This window comes from Vicugna pacos, chromosome 27, assembly GCF_048564905.1.
Source record: "Vicugna pacos chromosome 27, VicPac4, whole genome shotgun sequence".
NCBI lineage: Eukaryota > Metazoa > Chordata > Mammalia > Artiodactyla > Camelidae > Vicugna > Vicugna pacos.
The window spans coordinates 1113533-1133215 of record NC_133013.1 but is presented as its reverse complement, the minus strand read 5'-3'; the positions used below and the strand labels follow the sequence as shown (position 1 = coordinate 1133215).

Sequence of the window (19683 nt, the reverse complement as noted above, 5' to 3'; positions counted from 1 at the left end):
GGGAAAAGACCTGTAAAGTATGTTTGTTTTCATCTGAAGAAGAGTTAAGGACATGTATCTAACTAACTAACTCACTAAATAAATAAATAGAACAACAACAACAAAAGCAATGAATATACGTACGTTCATGTCTAACTGAACAATTGTGCTCCACACTGGAAATTGACACAACATTGTAAACTGACTATAACTCAAGAAAGGAAGAAAGAAAGAAAAGAAAAGAAAAAAGAAAAGAAAAGACAGGACATGTGTCACATGATGGTATCACCAGTCAAGCTCATCTCAAGGGAGAAAACACACCATTTTGAGGCAGCAGCCCTTCTGTGTCATTTTTTTCATGGGTAGATGGTAGGCATGATTTATTTTATAATCTTTCTGAGGAAGGCAAACAGCCCATAAGCTAAGTCATAGCTGAACATCGGTCCCAGTCTTCACCTCGACATACTTCTGGTCACCATCTGCACAATCTAAAATGCAAATGATTGGCACATGAACTGGCACCCCTCGGTAAAGAATTCCAGACTCCCAGGATAAACTCCAGCCCACACAAGAGTGGTGGGTGCAGGAAGTCTCAGCTCCTGACACCTGCTGCTTCAGTGCCTTCAAACTGTGTAGCTCTCAGTGGACCAGCTCTGCCCCAGCCTTGGGTGGGAGAGACCAGCAAGCTCTGGGAGGAAGAAAGGGGGCTTTGGATCATGCTCTCAACCATGTGCATTTTATTTTATTTTATTTTATTTTATTTTATTTTATTTTATTCTTCATGTACATTTTAAACGCAGCTTTCCAGAACACAGTATCACACTTCCTAAATATTTCGTCCTGCACTAGTTTAACAAAAACTCCCACATTGTTGTTTCTTGAACATGTTGAGATGTTTTACCCAGAGGGAAGAGTTCTGGGATGAACAGGGTACTAGCGAGCCCAGAGCAAGCCAGTTTACATCCCTGAATAGACCCACATTTGTGACTTTGGGCATCACACCTGACAACACTTAATGTGTAAGTTCTCCCTGTTTGCAGTTACTTTTCTGAGCACTATTTTTCCTGTGCAAATGATCACACAAATCCTTTTTTAAAAACTTTATAATGTAGGTATTATTGTGACTCCATTTTCATGAGAAATAAAAGGGAGGGAGGAGAGAGGGATAACTGGGAGTTTGGGATTAACCAATACAAACTACTAGGTACAGAATAGATTAACAACAAGGTCCTGCTGCATAGCACAGGGAACTATATTCAGTGTCTTGTAGTAACCTGTAATGAAAAAGAGTATATATATATGTATATGTGTGACTGAATCACCATGCTGAAACTAACACAGCACTGTAAATCGACTCTAAGTCAATAAAAAAGAGGGGGAATGAGGCACAGAAGTTAAGTAACTTACCCTCTGTCATAGGGTTAGCAAGTACGGAGGCCAGGATATGGCCCCAGAGGTGTAACATAATCTAAGTACCCCAACTTTTATTTATTTATATTTATTTTTATGGAAGTGTAGTGGATTTACAATGTTAGTTTCAGGTGTACAGTGGAGTGATTCAGTTACACGTATACATACATATATACATTTTCTTTTCAGGCCCTTTTCCATTATACGTTATTGCAAGAAACTGAATATAGTTCCATGAGCTCTACAGTAGGTCCTTGTTTATCTGTTTAATGTGAAGTAACGTGTGTCTGTTAATCCCCAACCGAACTTCCTTTGATACACCTAGTCTTCATTTATAAGTTACATATATTTCTCTACCACCAATGAGCACCATTTATGAAAAAGAAACACATGTACTCACATATCCACTTTCCCTCAATATTTTGCGACTTGATGAAATGTATAATTCATGGAACGTACCTTTGTATGTTACCTAATGTTGTTTTTGAGTGGAAAAGGGAAAATCGTATTTGATAAGCAGCGGAGGCCAAGGAAACCTGGGAGGGACTGAGTCTGAGTGGGGAGGGAGAGGTGGGAGACAGGGGCGAGTGACACACACTGCCAGGAGGGAGCCCAGCGGTGGTGACAGGACACAGAGGAGGGGACAACTACAGCGGCAGTAAGCTGACTATGAACTACTATGTTCTGCACATTTTTTTCACTCTTGGCTCATGGCTTATTCCATAGTGGTGTATTATTTTAAAATGTGATTTTTCTAATTATGTCACTGCTACATGCTCATGAAAAAGACATGAGGCTTTTGAAACCTCTCATAGATGCACCCACAAAGAATGCCAGCTGCCACCTCATCACACGACATTCACCTCTGTTAACAATTTTGCCAACAGGCAGTGAGAAGAGTTAATATTCTGACTGCAGTCTGGGACCCAGGGAATTCTCTGGGACACCAAATGACATTTGCAAATCCTGTGCTGAAAGCTAATGGCAAAATACAGAAAGCCAATAGAGCAAGACCAATAATGACAGGAATTCAAGGACTGAAAGTTTGGATCACTTAACAGTCCTGCATCAGTGATACATTTCCTAATTTGACAATTGTACCAATGTTAGGTAAGAAGGTGGTCTTGTTCTTACACAATATCTGTCAAATCATTTAGTGATAAAAGAGCATAAAGTTCCCAGTTAACTCCTGAATGGGTCAGAAAGTGCAATAGGAATACACATAAATGTAGAGAGAGAGAGATGATGAAAAAATAAATGGAACAAAAGTGTCAGGAACTGGTAAATCTGAGTGAAAAGACATATGGGACTTTGTACTGTTCTTGCAACTTTTCTATAGATTTGAATTCTATCAAAATAAAAAGTTTTGGCCAATGACCATTTGGGTCACCTGACCAGGTAAAGGAGTTTAGATCGCTTCACTAGGTAAGACCTGGCTGAGGCCACAGGTTGCTGAAACCACTCCCAGAAGAGAGAGGCTGTAAACTGTGAGTTCTGGCCGGCTGGCAGAAGCCCCACCAAGATGGAGTGAATTACTCGAGACTCTGTGGAAAGTCAAGAGAGAGAGGGAGTCCGGAGGCCACTCCCTGAGACTCTCAAATGCTCCCATGCTTAGTGTTACAATCAAAGGGAAAATCACTAACAGGTGTGAGGGAATGCAGGCATTCAGGGAAAGACAGGGTGGGCTGGAGACTGTAGAAGCCACAATGAGTACAAAGGCTTTGTTTATCTGTAGGGGAGTCATGGGGAGAGGGGCACAAGGTACATCTTTAGATATGTTAGTTACAGAGCAGAGCCCAGCCCCGCCAGGTCCCTGTTTTGGGGATAACAGACTGTCTAACAGCAGGCACGCCCAGCGTTTATAGATAGCTGAGGGCCTGGGTCATTGCTGTGCCATGAGCAGTGTGCTATCTAACACCTCAACTGTGCAAGCAAGGCATTGTCTCTGCTTTTTAGGGCCAGGAGACAGGGTTGCGGACGCACAGGTGCCTGCTTGCAAAGCAGTTACTAAGCACAGTTGTTCGTGGTGGCTGGGGTCTGTTACAATTTGTTAACCCTGTCATGGGCTCCCACAGTAAATACCAGAGACCACCAGGCAACCAGCTCAGAAGCGAGGACTGAGGGAAATGCATGCCCGCCCTTGTTACTCTTTAATACAAGGCTCCATACTTCAAAGGAGGATATCAAAGGGGGATTGTGACTGAAAAATAAATAAAACATCATCGCTCAGAGTTAGAAAAGCAGTGTATGGAACTATCTATAAGTTGAAAAACGTAGAGTCACATCTTGTACAGATTTGTGAGTGAGGTGTTGACACACAGAACTGACTTGACTCACAGACAACAATTCAACCAAGGTTTTGAGAAGGTATCACTTTCAAAAGAATCGCTTGAACTACAAGAGGCTGACTGTTCAAGACTTAAAACGGCCTTTTTGATGGCCATTCCCTAACTTCTGTAAACAGGAAGCAGGTTAGAAGCCTGCATTTGCCCAAAATAATATATTCTGCAGTGTGTTCTCATCTGTGGTTGAGGAGAAGAGTATCTTTCAGAAGATGGAGTCACGAGTCCTAGAGAACCAGGGGTTTAGGAGCCCCACCGTCAGGGCAGGGCCTGCTCGTCTTCCCAGCGGGATCACAGACTTGCTCTGTCCCAGGATGGTGCTGCTCCCCCATCGTTTCCTTCTGAAAGGGAGTGTTGATTATGGTTTTCTGGATTTGTGCAGCTCTTGCTTTTGTGTCTGTGTGAGCAAGGCAGAAAAATTGTCTTTATAGTTAATAGGTTTACAGAAAAAGAAGATCCGCGTAGAGACAGTGTTAAGATGCTCACCAATCCTAGCGCTGGGGCTTTGGGATTAGCTCCTTGGAGAAGAGGGTGAGAGTAGCTCTTGTGCATGGCAAGAAAACCAAGAGGGCAACTGGGTTAGATTGTATTACTGTCAAAGTATCCCCTCTCCTGATGAGTCCATCGTCACAAGACCTCACCCTGGGCCAAGCAGCAGTTTGGGGCCAAGAAGTATTTGTAGAGATGATGTGTGCTCCTTCTGAGAAAACGCCTTATGAGCTATCAGGTGGTTGTGACGCCACCTGCTTTGTTGTGCCAAGACTGCCGTAGATATTGGCTACTGATCTACCTCACGTCCATAAGTGAAGTGGAGGGACAGGCAGACTTTGGCCAATGTTAAGCCTATGTCTCTGTTTGCCACTGAGATTTTGAGACTGTTTATCACTGCAGCACAATGTAGGAGAATCTAACCAATGCACCAAAAAATTAGTAAGGAAGAATCCATGTCTATACCACAGGCAATAAGGCTGGTGTTAGTGGTGATAATCACTGAACATGGAAAGCAGGTATGTGATCTGTCCACTGATTCAACCAACACTTACTGAAGACAACAACTGTATTCAGGAACTGCGCTATTATTGTTATGATTTCTGATGTCCAGAAATGCACATGAGCAGGTTTTCTTATTGTGAAGCACTGGAAATTAATGATCTAAGACTAAAAGAAAAATAGCTTTGCAAGGGATATATCAAAATTACTGCGTCATCGTGGGCAGCATGTGCCGCTGGGAACCAAGCATAAAAGTACGCAGGGTAGTTCAGGTGAGAGTCGAGAATCTGTCATTAAGTCTGGTAGTTATTTGGAAGGATGCCCCACATAGGCAGCTTGCAGATCAATCTGCAGAAGGCCTAGCCAGCATGTCTTTTCCTCATGGATTTGAGGTTCTGTGGGTCACATGAATACACACGGGTTTAGCAGGTCCCAAGGAAAGAGCCATGAATTCCCATAAGCTAAAAAGCAGTTGGTTGGCTTAGAAGAAGTCCAATGGCATCCCTCATTCTTATACTAACATCCTTTTGAAAGAGACAACAAACAGAGAGGGCCCCAAACTGACGTAAGACACACAGCATGTGTGGAGGTGATGAAGCTCAGTGCCCTAGTGAGTGTGAGATAAATGGACATCGTGGCACAGAGACCAGCAAGTTGTGACATTTGGTGAAATCCTAAAGAGGGAAATGCTCATGTGGCCAAACATCAATATACTTCTATTAGCTCATTTATATAAGACAGTGGATTGAATGACTGAATTAAAAACACACAAAGAGCAGACCCCATTTTGATTTTGCAAAAAGAATTATTAGAAAATATAATTTTGTAATGTGGGTGGTACTAAGGGGACTGCAGTCAAAGCTACTAGGCAAGTTCCAGGGACTTAAATACAAACTGCAGAGAGAGGTTTTCTTTAAGGATTGAGGTGAGAATCTGGGGACTCAGGAAGAGACACTGGTGTTATTTAGGAGAAACAGACACTCTGAGAGGAATTTCATAAGTTCCATTACTGTAAACAAAGTAGCATGAAGAGAAAGAAGACAGACTGGAGGAGATCAAGATGGTGAAGTGGGAGGTCAAGGAGCTCACCGCCCCCCACCCCCCAGACACAACTAAAATATACGTCTGCGTGTGGAGCAGCTCTCACTGAAAACAAACTGGAGACAGGCAGAAAGACTCTTCTAGAACCAAGGCTGTAGAAAAGGATCCAAACAGAGGCAGGTGGGGAGGGAGGGGAAGCAATCAGTTTGGGACCCAACTCCTAGCAAGTGACACAGAAGAGGAGGGATGTCATGGCTGTGGACTCCTCCCTGGAGAATGAGGGGTCCAAGCACATATTGGGCACCCAAGCCGTGGGGTCCGACACCAGAAGGCAAGTCCCCTTAGCTGGTTTGAAAACTGCTGGGACTTACAGGAGGGCTGTAAGAAGCCTAGACTCTGCCCTTAGAGAATGGGTACACACAATTGCTTACTCTCCAGAGCAATCTGCAGAGGAAGTGGACTGAAACTGCCCGGGGCTCTGGCTGGTGTCCTGGGATGGCCCCAGCACCTCTCCTGGCCACACTGGGCATGCACTCCAGCCCCTCTTGCTCCAGGGCAGCTTCCCACTAGGGTGATGGCTGCTGTCACTGAGGGGAGTGAGCATTTGGAGGGGATGGGGCTGACTGAGACCCTGCACTGCATCTAAACTGGGCAAGGACAGCTGTTGCTGGAGCTTAGAGAGTGGCAGATCAGGACCAGCCTGGAGCTCTGCCTGATGTGCTGGGACCCAGTGTCTGCTCCAGCCCCTCTTGTTCCAATCCTGCACCCCACGGGGGCAAAGGTGCCATTGCTGGGAGTGGGGAGAGTGCATGTAGATGGATTAGGACCAGTTTGGACCCTACCCTTATGACTTCTGCTCCAGCAACTTGGGACCAGGAAGCTGTGACTCCCACTGAGTAGCAGAGAAGCCCTGGCTCACACCTGCCTCTGGCTCTAGCCCCTCCATCTCCAGCCCCACCTCCCACCAAGGTGATAGCTGCTATCACCCCTGAGGGGAATATGTGACCCATACGCACTCCAGATCCTGCTCCCCGCCAAAGCCACCGGGTCCAAAGGCTGCAGAGAGAAGCTAGCACACAAGGACACTACTTCAGTACCAGGAGAGGTCACTGCTCCTTCTAATTTCATAAAGACAGAGTAAGCTCAACAAAATGAGAAGACAGAGAAATTTCTTTCAAACAAAAGAACAAGAATAAATCCCTGAAAGAAACGACAAATGAAACAGATAAGTAATCTACCAGGTAAAGAGTTCAAAGCATTCGTAATAAGAATGCTAAGTGAACTTGGGAAAAGAATGGATGAAAACAGTGAAAATTTTAACCAGGAAAATATAAAAAAGAAAATATAAAGAAGAATCAGTCAGAGCCGAAGAATAAAGTAATTGAAAACAAACAAACAAACAACAAACACTGGAAGGAATTAACATCAAAGTCATACAGAAAAATAGAAAAATATTTTGATCTGAAATATAGAATAATGGAAATCATTCAGTCAGAATAGCAAGAAGAAAAACAAATTAAAAAAAATTGAAGACCGTTTACGGGACCACTGAGACAACATCATGTGAACTAACAAGTGTGGTACAGGGGTCCCAGGAGGAGAAGAGAGGGCAAAAAGTGTAGAAAATGAATTTGATGAAATTATGGCTGAAAATTCCCAAAGCTGAAGAAAGAAACAAATTTCCAGGTTCAGGAATCTCAGAGAGTCCAAAACAAGATGAACCAAAAAAGACTCACGCCAAGACATGTCACATTTAAATTGGTAAATATTTAACTTAAGTAGAGAATTTTAAAGGCAGGAGGAGAAAAACAAAGAGTCACATAGAGGGAACTCCCAAGGCCATCAGCAGATTTTTCTGCAGAAGCTTTTCAGGCCTGAGGGGAGTGGCATGTTACATGTAAAGTGCTGACAAACCCACAGCCAACATCATACCCAACAGTCGAAAGCCAAAAGCTTTTCACTTCTTACAAGGAGCAAGGATGCCCAATTTTGCCACTTATATTTAACATAGTACTGGACCACAGTGCTAGCCAGAGCAGAAAAGAAAAAGATACAAAATGTATCCAAATTGGAATGCAGGAAGTAAAATTGTCATTATTCACAGATGACATGATACTATATGTATAAAACCCTAAAATCTCCACCCAAAAAGTTATTAAAATGAATAAATGAATTCAGTAAAGTTGTAGGATACAAGATTAATATACAGAAATCTGTTGCTTTTCTATACACAAATAATAAACTATCAGAAAGAGAAATCAAGAAATCAACCCCATTTAAAATCAGAAGAAGAAGAACAACAACAAAAAAACACCTAGGAATAAACTTAATCAAGGAGGAAAAAGACCTATACTCTGAAAGCTATGAAACACTGATGAAGGAAACTGAAGATGATATAAATAAATGAAAAGATAGCCAGTGTTCATGGATTGAAATGGTTAATACTGTTAAAATGTTTATACTACCCAAAGCAATCTACAGAATTAATGCAATCCCTATCAAAATATTCATGACAGTTTTTACACGAATAGAACAAATAACCCTAAAATTGAAACAAAACACACACACACACACACACACACACACACACACACCCACAAACTCAAGAGCCAAGGCAATCTTGAGAAAAAGAACAAAGCTGGAAGCATCACACTCCCTGTCTTCAAACTATACTACAAAGATACAGTCATCAAAAAAAGTTTGGTGCTGGCACAAAAACAGAGAGGTAGATCAGTGCAACAGAACGGAGAGCCCAGAAACAAACTCACACACTTGGTCAATTAATCCATGACAAATGAAGCATGGGTATTCATTGGGGAAAAGACAGTCTCTTCGTTAAGTGGTGCTGGGAAACCTGGACAGCCAAAGGTAAATGAAACTAGAACATTTCACAGCATATACAGTAATAAACTCAAAATGGCTTAAAGACCTAAACATAAGACTAGAAGCCATAAAATTCCTACAAAAATTAGGCAGATAATCTTTGGCATATATCACAGCAATATGTTTTTGGTATCTGTCTCCTCAGCAAAGGAAATGAAAGCTAAAATAAACGATGGGATCTAAATAAACTTAAAAGATTTTGCATAGCAAAGGCAAACATTAACAAAATGAAAAGACAACCTACTGAGTGGGAGAAAGTATTTCCAAATTATATGATAGATAAAGGGTCAATATCTGAAATATATAAACAGCTCATACAACTCAAAAGTCAACTAAACCCAAACAACCCAATCAATAAAATGGGCAGAAGATCTGATGGACATTTTTCCAAAGGGGACAAGCAGATGCCAACAGGCACTGAAAAGGTGCTCAACAGCACTCGTCATCAGGGAAATGCAAATCAAAACCACAGTGGGATATCACCTCGCACCTGTCAGAATGGCTAGAGTCAGTAAGACCACAAATCACAAATGCTGCTCAGGATTTAGAGAAAAAGGAAAAGATATGCACACATCTCAGTATTCATAGCAGCCTTATTTACAGTTATCAAGATATGGAAGCAACCTAAGTGTCTGTCAACAAATGAATGGATAAAGAAGATGTGGTATAAGTATACACACACACACACACACTGGACTATTTTTCATTTATGAAAAGATTGAAACTTTGCCATTTGCAACAGGCAGTATAGATGGATCTGGAGGGTATTATGCCTACTGAACTAAGTCAGACAGAGAAAGTCAAGTATTGTATGTAGAATCACACATACATGGAATCTAAAAAATAAAGCAAGCAAACTGGCGAATATAACAAAACAGAAACAGACTCACAGATATAGAGAACAAAATCATGGTTACCAATGGGGGAGGGGAGGGGAGGGCATGATAGGGCAGGAGATAAGAGACACAGCTACTAGGGATGAAATAAATAAGATAGCAGGGTACACTGTACGACACAGGTAATGTAGCCAATGTTTTATACTAACTTTAAGTGGACTGTAACCTATAAAAGAATTGAATCACTATGTTGTACACCTAAAGCTAGTATAATCTCCACAGATATTTTTAAATGTCAGAGAAGAATACATAAGTTGGTTACTTACAAATGCAACAAATTGCTGAACTATCAGACTTTCACAATGCAATACAGGTGGAGAGCGGATCTTTCAGTGTATATTGTTGTTCCACAGCATTTCATGTCAGACAGCCTTTTGGCAGTAAATAATAGTACTCATATCTATTCTCAGTTAGCTTTTTATGTATTTATAGGTGATAAGAACTAAGGAAAAGCTTCTTGCAGTGTGAAAAGACTCAAAGCTAATAACAGCCATTTGCCCCAAGTCAAGACTCTGCTCTGTGCACAACAGTAGAAAGACACGTGGTCTAGTAGGTATCACTTCTGACCTCTTCCTTAGACTGTACTTCATCATGAGTTTCTACTCCAAAAATAGTGGGATATAACGAATGTTCAGCAACAAATAAAAAGGTTATGAAGACCAGAGAGCTGTCCTTACCCTCCCCTTTACAACGAACGAATCCATTACACTTCTGCTTTGAAGAGTAAAGCAATGTATGTCAAAATCATTTTGGAGGCAACAACAATAAAAACATGGTCACAAATTTCTTTAAAGGTCACAGGATTTCTGCATCCCTATCGCTTTCTAAGTGTCCTTGATTTCTTGCTTCACTCTAAAAAAACAAACAAAAAACCCAAAAACTGAAAATCAGAGTGATGTAGGGTGGGTGTAGTTTATGCAATAAAGACGAAGCAAAGAGCTAAGTCAAAGCCTTTCGTCTCTAAATCAGAGAAGATGCAAGTTAACATATTTCAGGGTTATATAAAATTTATAGAATAGGTATGTGTATGTATTTTGTTTTCCACTTTACCTGACTTTTCTAATTAAGCTATGACTTTTCTAGCCTGGTATTGTCAAATAATGCGATCTATGAAACACATCGCTGGCTGCCGCGGAGAGAGCGCGCCCAGCCCGCCGTGATACCCGCGAGCTCAGGGCGCCTCCTCTCGCCGCGGCCCCGGGCCCGGTCCGGCCGCCCCGCATCTGCTACTGGGGCTGCTGAGCCGGAGCGGGCGCTGGGGCGCGCGGGCACAGGAGCCGGGGGTGGGGGGGAGGTGCAGCGTCGGACAGGTACCCCCCAGCCGATGGCGGGGACGGGCAGGACCCGCACGCCAAGCACCTGTACACGGGCACGGGCACGCGCGGCATCCAGAGCGCCGCGCACTGCGTCATGTTCTCCGCGCCCTGGTAACTGGCTGCACCGCCGGCCTGGGGCTCCACGGGCGCGGATGGGGCCGGGGCCCCGCACTGTGCACTGGGGGGCGCGGGGAGGCGCGGGGTGGGCGGGCGCGGTCCGGGACGGAGGGGGAGAGGGCTGTCCCTGAGGGCCCAACCGTTAAAGGCCGTCCCTAAGGCTCCTGTAACCCCCACCCTTCCCCGCTATACTCGCACCCAGGGAAGGGGAGGGGGTCGTCGCCCCTCGTGGTAGCCAGGAGCCCAGAACCCACCTGTGCCCCGCGCCCAGCCTCCAACTTCTGGGCAGGCGGGAGGCAGCGGCCTGATGTGAGGCTGGGACCCGGGGACCATGTGCGGCCGCCCAGAAACCGGGGGTCCGGCATGGACATTTGGACTTTGGATCCCCTTAGCTCGCCGCCAGGCAGATCCCCAGATTGAGGGTTTAATTGCAAACCAGGAACTCGCGAAGGCATGATTTCCCACTCTGTGCGTTCCTGAGGTGGGAAGAGGGTGCCTGCATTCCCCCGAGTTCTGGAGGCCCCGCCACAGCTCCACGTGGGAGGGAAGCTGTGCTTTTGGTGACAGGACCCACTGGCCCTGGACCCAAGGCGGTCCTCTGGCACCTGCTCCCCTCTGCTCTCTTGGAGCCTGGTCATCTGCAAAGTGTAAGATGGGAAAGGTCACCACCTTGAATTTACGGCCCCTCCTAGCATGGCTCTCAGGTGGGGCTTCAGTGTGTGCTCCCTGCCAACCCCAGAGGCCCTGTCCTGGGACTTGTCCTAGGAGAAGGACTTCCTGCCATTCACACCTGCACGGGGAGTGAACGCCTTGCTCTCAGGGCCTAGATGCCCGGGATGAAGGAGGGTCCCCGTGGGCCAAGCCGACAGCCAGTCTCGCGGCCCAAGGCCGTTTGCAGACTTACACAGAACTTGGCAGCCCTCCCCAGAGCGGGAGGGGCCCCTTGAGATGTGCCGAAGGGAAGCAGGAAGGGATGGAGAGCAGACGCCCAAGAGAAGCAGCCTGTTCAGAAAACGCGCTGGTGGTGGGTGGAGGAAGCGTTTCCTCTTTCTCCCCGTATTCTGGCTCTTATTTCAGTTCATTTGGAGTTAAATCAACACGTTTTGGTCAGGGCCAGAGCTGTCATTTATTAACAATGTACTATGGGATCCATTGTGTTTCAAGTTCGCAAGAACAAACCGACTTGAATTTTTAGACCTGCCAGTGGTATAGAGAATAACTTTGTGGCATAAAATAACTGATACGGATAATTTCTTTGTGAAGGATTATTCTCAGAATAGCTATTCCAACTAAATATACTAGTTAACGGGAGCCAATTTCAGTGGAATAAATCTGTCCAGGTTTTTTTTTTTTTAAAAGAGTAGCTGACATGTAGACATAGTAAGTCCATAAAAAAAAAAAAGAAAACAAAAAACAAACAAAAAAACTCATTGCTGGCAGACCTGAAGTGAGGCTGGAGCTTCACACAGTGGTGGCAGATTATAAATTGGTCAAAGGTTTTTAGAAAACAAAATGCCCTTGGAAATATTAGTACATTTTGAGCATTTCTAGGCATATCTCCTAAGGAAATAATTCCTTAAAATTTAGAGAAAAGATTTCATGTAAAAATGTTTAAAGCCAACCATGTGTATACATCATGACAAATCAGTGGAATAAATGATGGTGGCAGAGGTAACACACACACACACACACACAGATATAGACATATGATCAAATTTTATGCAGTTATTGAAGTAAATGGAATATTAAACAGCATAGAAAAAAGTCCTAAAATAATGTTTAGATGATAGAATAGGTTACAAACCTATATATTGAAAATTATTCCAGTAAATGTAATAATAATTTGGAGAAACATCACCAAAACATATTGTTGGATGCTAAATGATTTTCTCTTACTTTTCTTCATAAGCTTTTACTCTTTCTCAAAATTTTTAGGTGTATAATGTTTTTGAATCAGAAAAAAACCTAAGGTTTGAAATTATTTTATATTACAATTGTGTGAAAAAACATCTTGATAGCTTTATTCAAATGAATAATTAGACATTTTTCTAAATTTAACATTTTCCCCCAATCTGAGAACAGTTTGCACTGAGAAGTTTGGGAAGGAGGTGCAGATTTTCTGAAAAATAATTTTTATTCTCTGTAGGACCTTGTCTCTGTAAGCCTAGGTAAGATATTCTAGAACAGAAAGAATATGTGTCAAAACTTTGTACCAGGAGCAACTAGTATAGATTAAGAACAAAGAAGGTAGAATTAAGAGCTCTTCCAAGACTTCTAATAATGAATAGCTCCGTTTCCTCTTTTGTAAAATGAGGGATTTTGACTGATTAATCTACATATATATTCTTTCTTTTCTGACAGAGCATGCTTCTACCGTATTATCTCCAAAACCTGTAATTAGTTTCCAAATTTGCCTCTGCATAAATAGTCCCTCTGGAGTTACTGCTGTGGGGGGAGGATGAAAATCCTGGTGCCTTATGAATGCTCTTCATTGCACAGCCTTTTCCCCTGTGGCCCACAGTCTCCTTCCAAATTTCTCAATCTCACATTTCAGAAGTTTTTACTTTTACAAGAAGTGGAATTATTTTAAATGAACCATTTGTTTAAGCTTCAAGAAATTATCATTTTGATTTCAAACCACATAATTTTATTCCTGCTGTTTCACTTTGCTTTGTCTTCCTTCAGATATGGGAGCAGAGCGCATTTCCCTCCTTGTGTCAATTATTTTGCATTCCAGTCACTAACTGGTGACTGTTGGGGGCTCCACATGTGTTTCACATAAAGTTGCCTGGTGTGAAGGTCCTCTGGTGTGAAATGACAGACTCCTTGAAAGTTAAAGACAAGGTGCTTGCACTTTGTCTAAAAACAGACATAACTGGAATGAACAGAAATTTACAGTAGCCGAGGGTACATCCTAACAGCAAACCGTGCAGTCGTGGATGAAGGAACAGTGGTCAAGAGCAACTCTCTCCACAGAGAGATTCCGAAAAACAGGACATAACTCCTCTAAAAAGCCTCGCTCTCCCCACAACCGCACTCATGCTTTTTAAACTCAGCCCCAAGACCCCTCACCACTCTAATCTCCTTCCCATCTCTTCCTTTTTTGAGGGAGAACCCATCTTACGGTGCCCCAGCCCCACACCCGCAGCCCCTGAACCATCACCCGTAGTAATGCCCAAAAAACCCCAGGAGTGACAGCTGCCAGACAACAAAGCCGTCCTCCTGGGAAGAAGTGGGCAGAGAAGAGGGCACACACCGGTTAGTGGTGACTTAGTTATTTCCTTTTCTCTCGTTCCCTCAGGGACATGAATGCTGGTTTTGCTGCTGCTGCCCTGGCTATGGTTCCTTCCAACTTCTGTCTCCTCATCACATGGTCACGACGCTGAAACCAGCAGCGTGGTGACCAGATGATGTCATGGCCCTGGTGGGGCTGTGGGCACCATCCAGCCTGGTGCAGGCAGCACAGAGACTGGACAGCTGTTGAGAATTTTACAGTTTTACGAAAGACACTAAATTTATTTTGCTTTCTGCTGTCACTGCATAGTGTCAATGACAACTTACCCTCATGCGGGGCCACCATGTACACCAACCCCACTGGGGGTCACTAGTGCCTGGAGTCTACACTCGCCCCTGTTAACTAGGGTCCGTGATTCTCCAACTATGTGGGGAAAACAGAGATGTCAGGGGAGGAAGTAACCACGTGCTTCACTTCATGCAAAGCCGCCTTCTGTCTGGTGTTGAGTTGTGTCTACTCAGTGCTTCCTGCCCGCAAAGAACTCAGCTTATTTATTTAGTTAATTGGTTTCTTTTTGGGGAGGAAGAGGTAATTATGTTTGTTTGTTTATTTAAAGGAGGCACTGTGGATTGAACCTGAGACCTCGTGCATGCTAAGCATGTGCTCTACCACTGAGCTACAGCCTCCCCCAAAACTCAGTTTTTTAATCTTCTGTTTATATTGAAATATCCCAATGCACGTACAACCAAATGGCTTGCTACTTTCTTTGCACCTTAACAGGGTATGGACATTTTCACAGACTTTTTTTTTTTATTTGAATAGGGATAGCATGACAAAAAACAGTAGTTTTTGTTTTATTTTTTGCCTCGGTGACACAGGTCTATCTAGAGACTTGCTTGCTGTGGAAGATTTGTTACAAACAGTAGTGTGGAAGTGTGGGTGTGTGTGTGTAAATTTGTTGGGCCTTTTTCTTTTTTTCTTCCTTAAACCCTATTTTCCACCTTTGATGAGCCAGGAAAGAGTAAATTCCTCATAGACCAATAGCTCCTCTACATGTAGGCGATTTATAAAGTGTGAATTGGAGGTGTTGTGCCCATATAGAAATGGACTTCTTTAGGCTGAAATGTTTTAATTTTTAAAAATCTTCTTCAGAAAAAGTCTGCCATGTTTGTGTTTACATTTCAATAAATGAGGAGAAATACAATTTTCATTTCTGTCTTATTTTTGTGAAAAAGCACCCTTTGAGATGTAGTCTTTTTCTCTGCCCATCTGAGAATTTTAACTTGTGTCACAAGTATTGGAATTTAGCATGTAGAATCCAGAAGTTGCCTTAGAGACGCAAGGCTTGTCACATGTCTCCCAACAGGGTCAGAATTTTATTTTATTCTGCAGTCAGCAACGTGAGAACAGTTAACCTGCAAGTTACCAAGCAGTAAGACTTCTCTTACGATATGCTGTTTGATTTGGATATGGAATACTAGGAAGTAAATTGTAGCTCAGGGGTAGAGCCCGTGCTTAGCATGCACGAGGTCCTGGGTTCAATCCCCAGTACCTCTGTTAAATATAATAATAAATAAATAAGCCTAATTACCTCCCCCCAGAAAACAAAGCACTGACCTCCTAGGTCCACTCCAGCTGCAGTGTGAGCGCGGGCAAGCCCTCCGAGCCGAGCCTCCATGCTGACATCTATGCTGCCCAGCAGGCCCTGCGCACCAGGTGAGCTCTGCACTGCAGCGGGATAGGGGAGGGCAGGCAAGCATTGCCTTACAGGTGATCAGACCAGGTGAAACCAGGTGGTTGCAAGGTGCGCCCCTCAGGCACTCAGGCTGGCTTCCTTGGGGAGGGAGGAAGCCCAAGGGGGTGGGCCTGTAGGAAAGGGAGCCTGTTTGTGGCCACCCTGGGCCACAGGGCAAGGCCTGGCCTTGTGTGTTCTCTGTGTGGTGACAGCCAAGTGCGGGGAGGTGGGTGGGCGGGCTTCAAGCCTCCCTGGGGCTGGCCCCTCCTGGGAGCCCCTTGCCTGAGCGGAGGCGGTGACAGGGCCTGGCACTGGTCCCCATAGGAGTGGAGGCTCCACCTGGATGGAGAGGGGTGGGTGTGGGCCCCTCCCAGTTCATTTAAGGTGGTGTGTGAGGCCTGTGTGAAAGGGCTCAGCCCCACCCCCCAACCAGGCTGTGGTAGCTCTTGGGGGTGGGGTAGGTGGGGCAGGGCCTCTGTGTCAGGTGCTGGTTATGGATCATGGTCACATCCTGAGGGCAGGGCTCCTCTGGGCCTGGAAGGCTCCCTTGGGCAGCTTAGTACCCAGCACAGACCTGGTGGCTGGTGGGAGGTCGGTGAGCAGAAGCTGGGTCCTCCGCGGGCACGGTGTCCAGCACACACCCACGGGCCTGACTCAAGACAGGGCCATTGTGGTCTGGTCTACACATCCTTCCCTGGACCCCACCGCCCTGGTCATGCAGACCCTGGCAGACCCTTCCACCCCTGTGCTCACTCACCGAAGCACAGTGGCTCCGTCTCAACCAGCGTGTGCAGAGTGCAGAGTGTGGCCCTGCGCCCCGGGCTGCTCTAGAGGGAGACGCACCCAGCCCCCACCCTCCTGGAGACTGCGCCCTCTGCCTCCACAGGGCTGGCTGCCCCAGCTCTGCCCTGCCTGGCCCACTGGAGTGACCAGCCCATGCCAGGACCAAAGCCCACCTGCCCTGGGGAGGCGGGGGCCCTGGTGCCATAGTGATGCCCTAGCAGTCCCTGATGCAGGCCCTAAGAGTGGGGTCCCCTGGCAGTGGGGACCTGTGCTGGGTGGCATGGTGCAGGTATGTGTCCAACCTCGGCCGCTTCAGCCTGTCGCTGCTGGCTCGGGGGGGGGGTCACTGCAGAATCACACCCCACATAGGGATGAGAGTTCTGAGTTCCATCTGTTGGTCCTTCTACCAGCCTTGACCTCCAGAGACCAAATCCCTCAGCCCCAACAGCTGAGAATAAGCAGGAGGGAGGGAGGCTTGGGCCCAGGCCATGATCCGGGGCTGGGGAGGCCTGGAAGAGCCAAACTATCCGGCACCTGCCACGTTTGTCCAGGTGGAGATGGCCAGGTTGCAGCTGGGGGTCCCTGCCTGGAGCTGGGTGATTGGACTGGGCCAGGGCTTGGCACAGCGGTGCTCACAGCGAACCAGAGAGCCGGCCTGGGAGGAACAGCCAGGATAGTGGGCACAAGGCCAAATGGCATCCCCGAGGCCTGGAGGTTTGTCTGGGGGTTTGGGCCAGAGGACAGGGACAGTGCAGATGGCCCCTGGGTGGACAGGGAGATGGACAGTCTGGCTGCCCAGGTGAGATACAGCCCTTCCCTGGCCACTGAGAGGAGAGGCTCCTTTGGGATCAGGGTCATGGGTGTGTGGGAGGAAGGCCACAGAGACCTCCAGCACTGGAAGGTGGTGAATGGTCCTCGTGTGGTCAGGAAGGAGCACCTGGTGGTATGGTGCTGGATCAGCCGTGCTGGTGTGGGGCTAGGGGAGCTTGGGGTGGCGTGTGGGCCCCAGGACCTGGCCACTGGTAGGGGAGGGGCCCAGAGAAGGAGGTGGCGGCCACCCATTTTCTCTCAGGAGCCGTTGTTCCTGCTCACCTGTGTTGTACTAACCTAACTGGGTATGGGGACACTGAGGGGTTGCAAACTCGCTGAGGCATCAGAGGATACAGCTGCCTCCAATCGCCACCCCACAGCTTGCGAAGAGGGTGGATGAGGGTGGGGGTGAGGGCTGCTGGAAGACACGCCCCCTTCCAGTGCGACCAGGAAGGGCTGTCCAGTTCAGAACAGCAGAGACAGGAAAGTCCCAAGCAGGTTCTGCATGTGGCCCTGGTCAGGCATGTGTAGGGGTGGGGATAGCTGGATGACCAGGAGGAGCGGGTGGGGCCCTTACAGGTGCACTGCCCAGGTGTGATCAAGTAGATACTCTCTAAGAAACGGCAGAATGGGGTGGCTGTCGGCCAGCTCCCCTCACACCTATCTGGGTTCTACCTCCTGTATTGGTCCGACCGCCTCCTTGGTGTTGGGGTTGGGGGTCAGGGGAGGGTCCTGGGCCGAGCCTAAGCGTGGAGAATAGGGGACTGCCCCAGGAGGGCGGGCAGTGGGAGGGGTGTGAGCGCGTTGTGTCCCAGCTGATCCTGCCCCCACCGCTGCCAGGTACGGCATCAGCCAGGACAGCAACATCCTGTAGGGGCAGAGCATCCGCACGGTGCCCGCCGTGGACCTGGCTTCGCGCTATGAGTGTGCCACGGTGGTGCTGCACCTCGGGCATGCGCATCGCCTTCCCCGACACCAAGAAGACCTACTACTTAGACGCGTTCCCCAAGTGAGCGCGGGGCGGGGACCCAGGGGGCGGGGCCTCAGCGGGGGTGGGGCGCGGAGGCCTAACGTGACTCCCTGACCGCACAGCATGGAGAAAGGGCCCAAGCTGACGTCGCCGGTGCTCATCATCCACGGGTTGGAAGACGAGGTGGCCGACTTCTCGCACGGGCTGGCGCTCTACGAGCGCTGCCCCAAGGCCGTGGAGCCTCTGTGGGTGGGAGCCTCCGGGCACAACGACATCCAGCTCCACAGCCAGAACCTGGAGCGCCTGCGCCGCTGCATCTCCCAGGAGCTGCCCCAGCCGGCGCGCCTAGCCTAGCGGCCACCCAGCCACACCCAGACCTCAGCAGTAAGGAGGGGGCGCCAGAAACCCGCGCCGTTCCCGGGGGGCTGCATGTGAGCCCCCGGGTGCTCCACATCATCGAAGCAACCGGCAGGCAGGAGTCGGGACCTACCCCAGCCCAGGGACCGTGGACAATGTACAGGCAACGGAGCTATGCTCTCATTTCCTTTTGGAAACAGAACGATAGAAGAACGTGAAAGTGGAAATTAAGGATTTAAAAATTTTAGAATAATAATAAAATAAAATAACATAAAAGGAAAAAAACCTAGTTGAGTAAACCTGAATGCAAATAAAAGGATAATAAGGTGTAAGAGGGACACACGGAAAGCTCTGCGTAAGGTATCACCCACAAAGGAGCACTGGGAAGACTGCAGAACAGTGGTAAGAGTGTAACATGAAGAAAATCTAAGAGCATGAGAGGAGGATCGTGCCACATATGTGGATAAATGAGGAGACATTTGTCAGATACTCAAAGGACAAGATAATATTGTGTAAGAAGGAGGCTGAGACATGGAGATGGTAATTTAATAAAACGGAGGAAGAGCCAAACTTAATCAGACAGCTCCTATCGTGTAGTATTTAGCATTCATCTGTAACGTTATCTATAGCCTGTCCTGGGTGAAACTGATTTTTGTGAATTTTGCTTTTTACACCACTCCCCACAGGTAACAGTGCATTTGTCATTGGCTTCCCTTATGGAGTCTCTCATGGGTGATTTTGACAAGGTGACTGCTCAATTTAATTACTGTGTAATGAGACATAATTTTTTTAATGTATTTGTATGGTGTTCTGATATAG

The 19683-nt window shown here is 46.5% G+C and overlaps 1 pseudogene; it reads left to right on the top strand.

Annotated features, from left to right (window-relative positions):
- The first annotated feature begins 6013 nt into the window (after positions 1-6013).
- Positions 6014-18861, top strand: LOC140689635 (alpha/beta hydrolase domain-containing protein 17A-like; annotated as a pseudogene).
- The last annotated feature ends 822 nt before the right edge of the window (positions 18862-19683 follow it).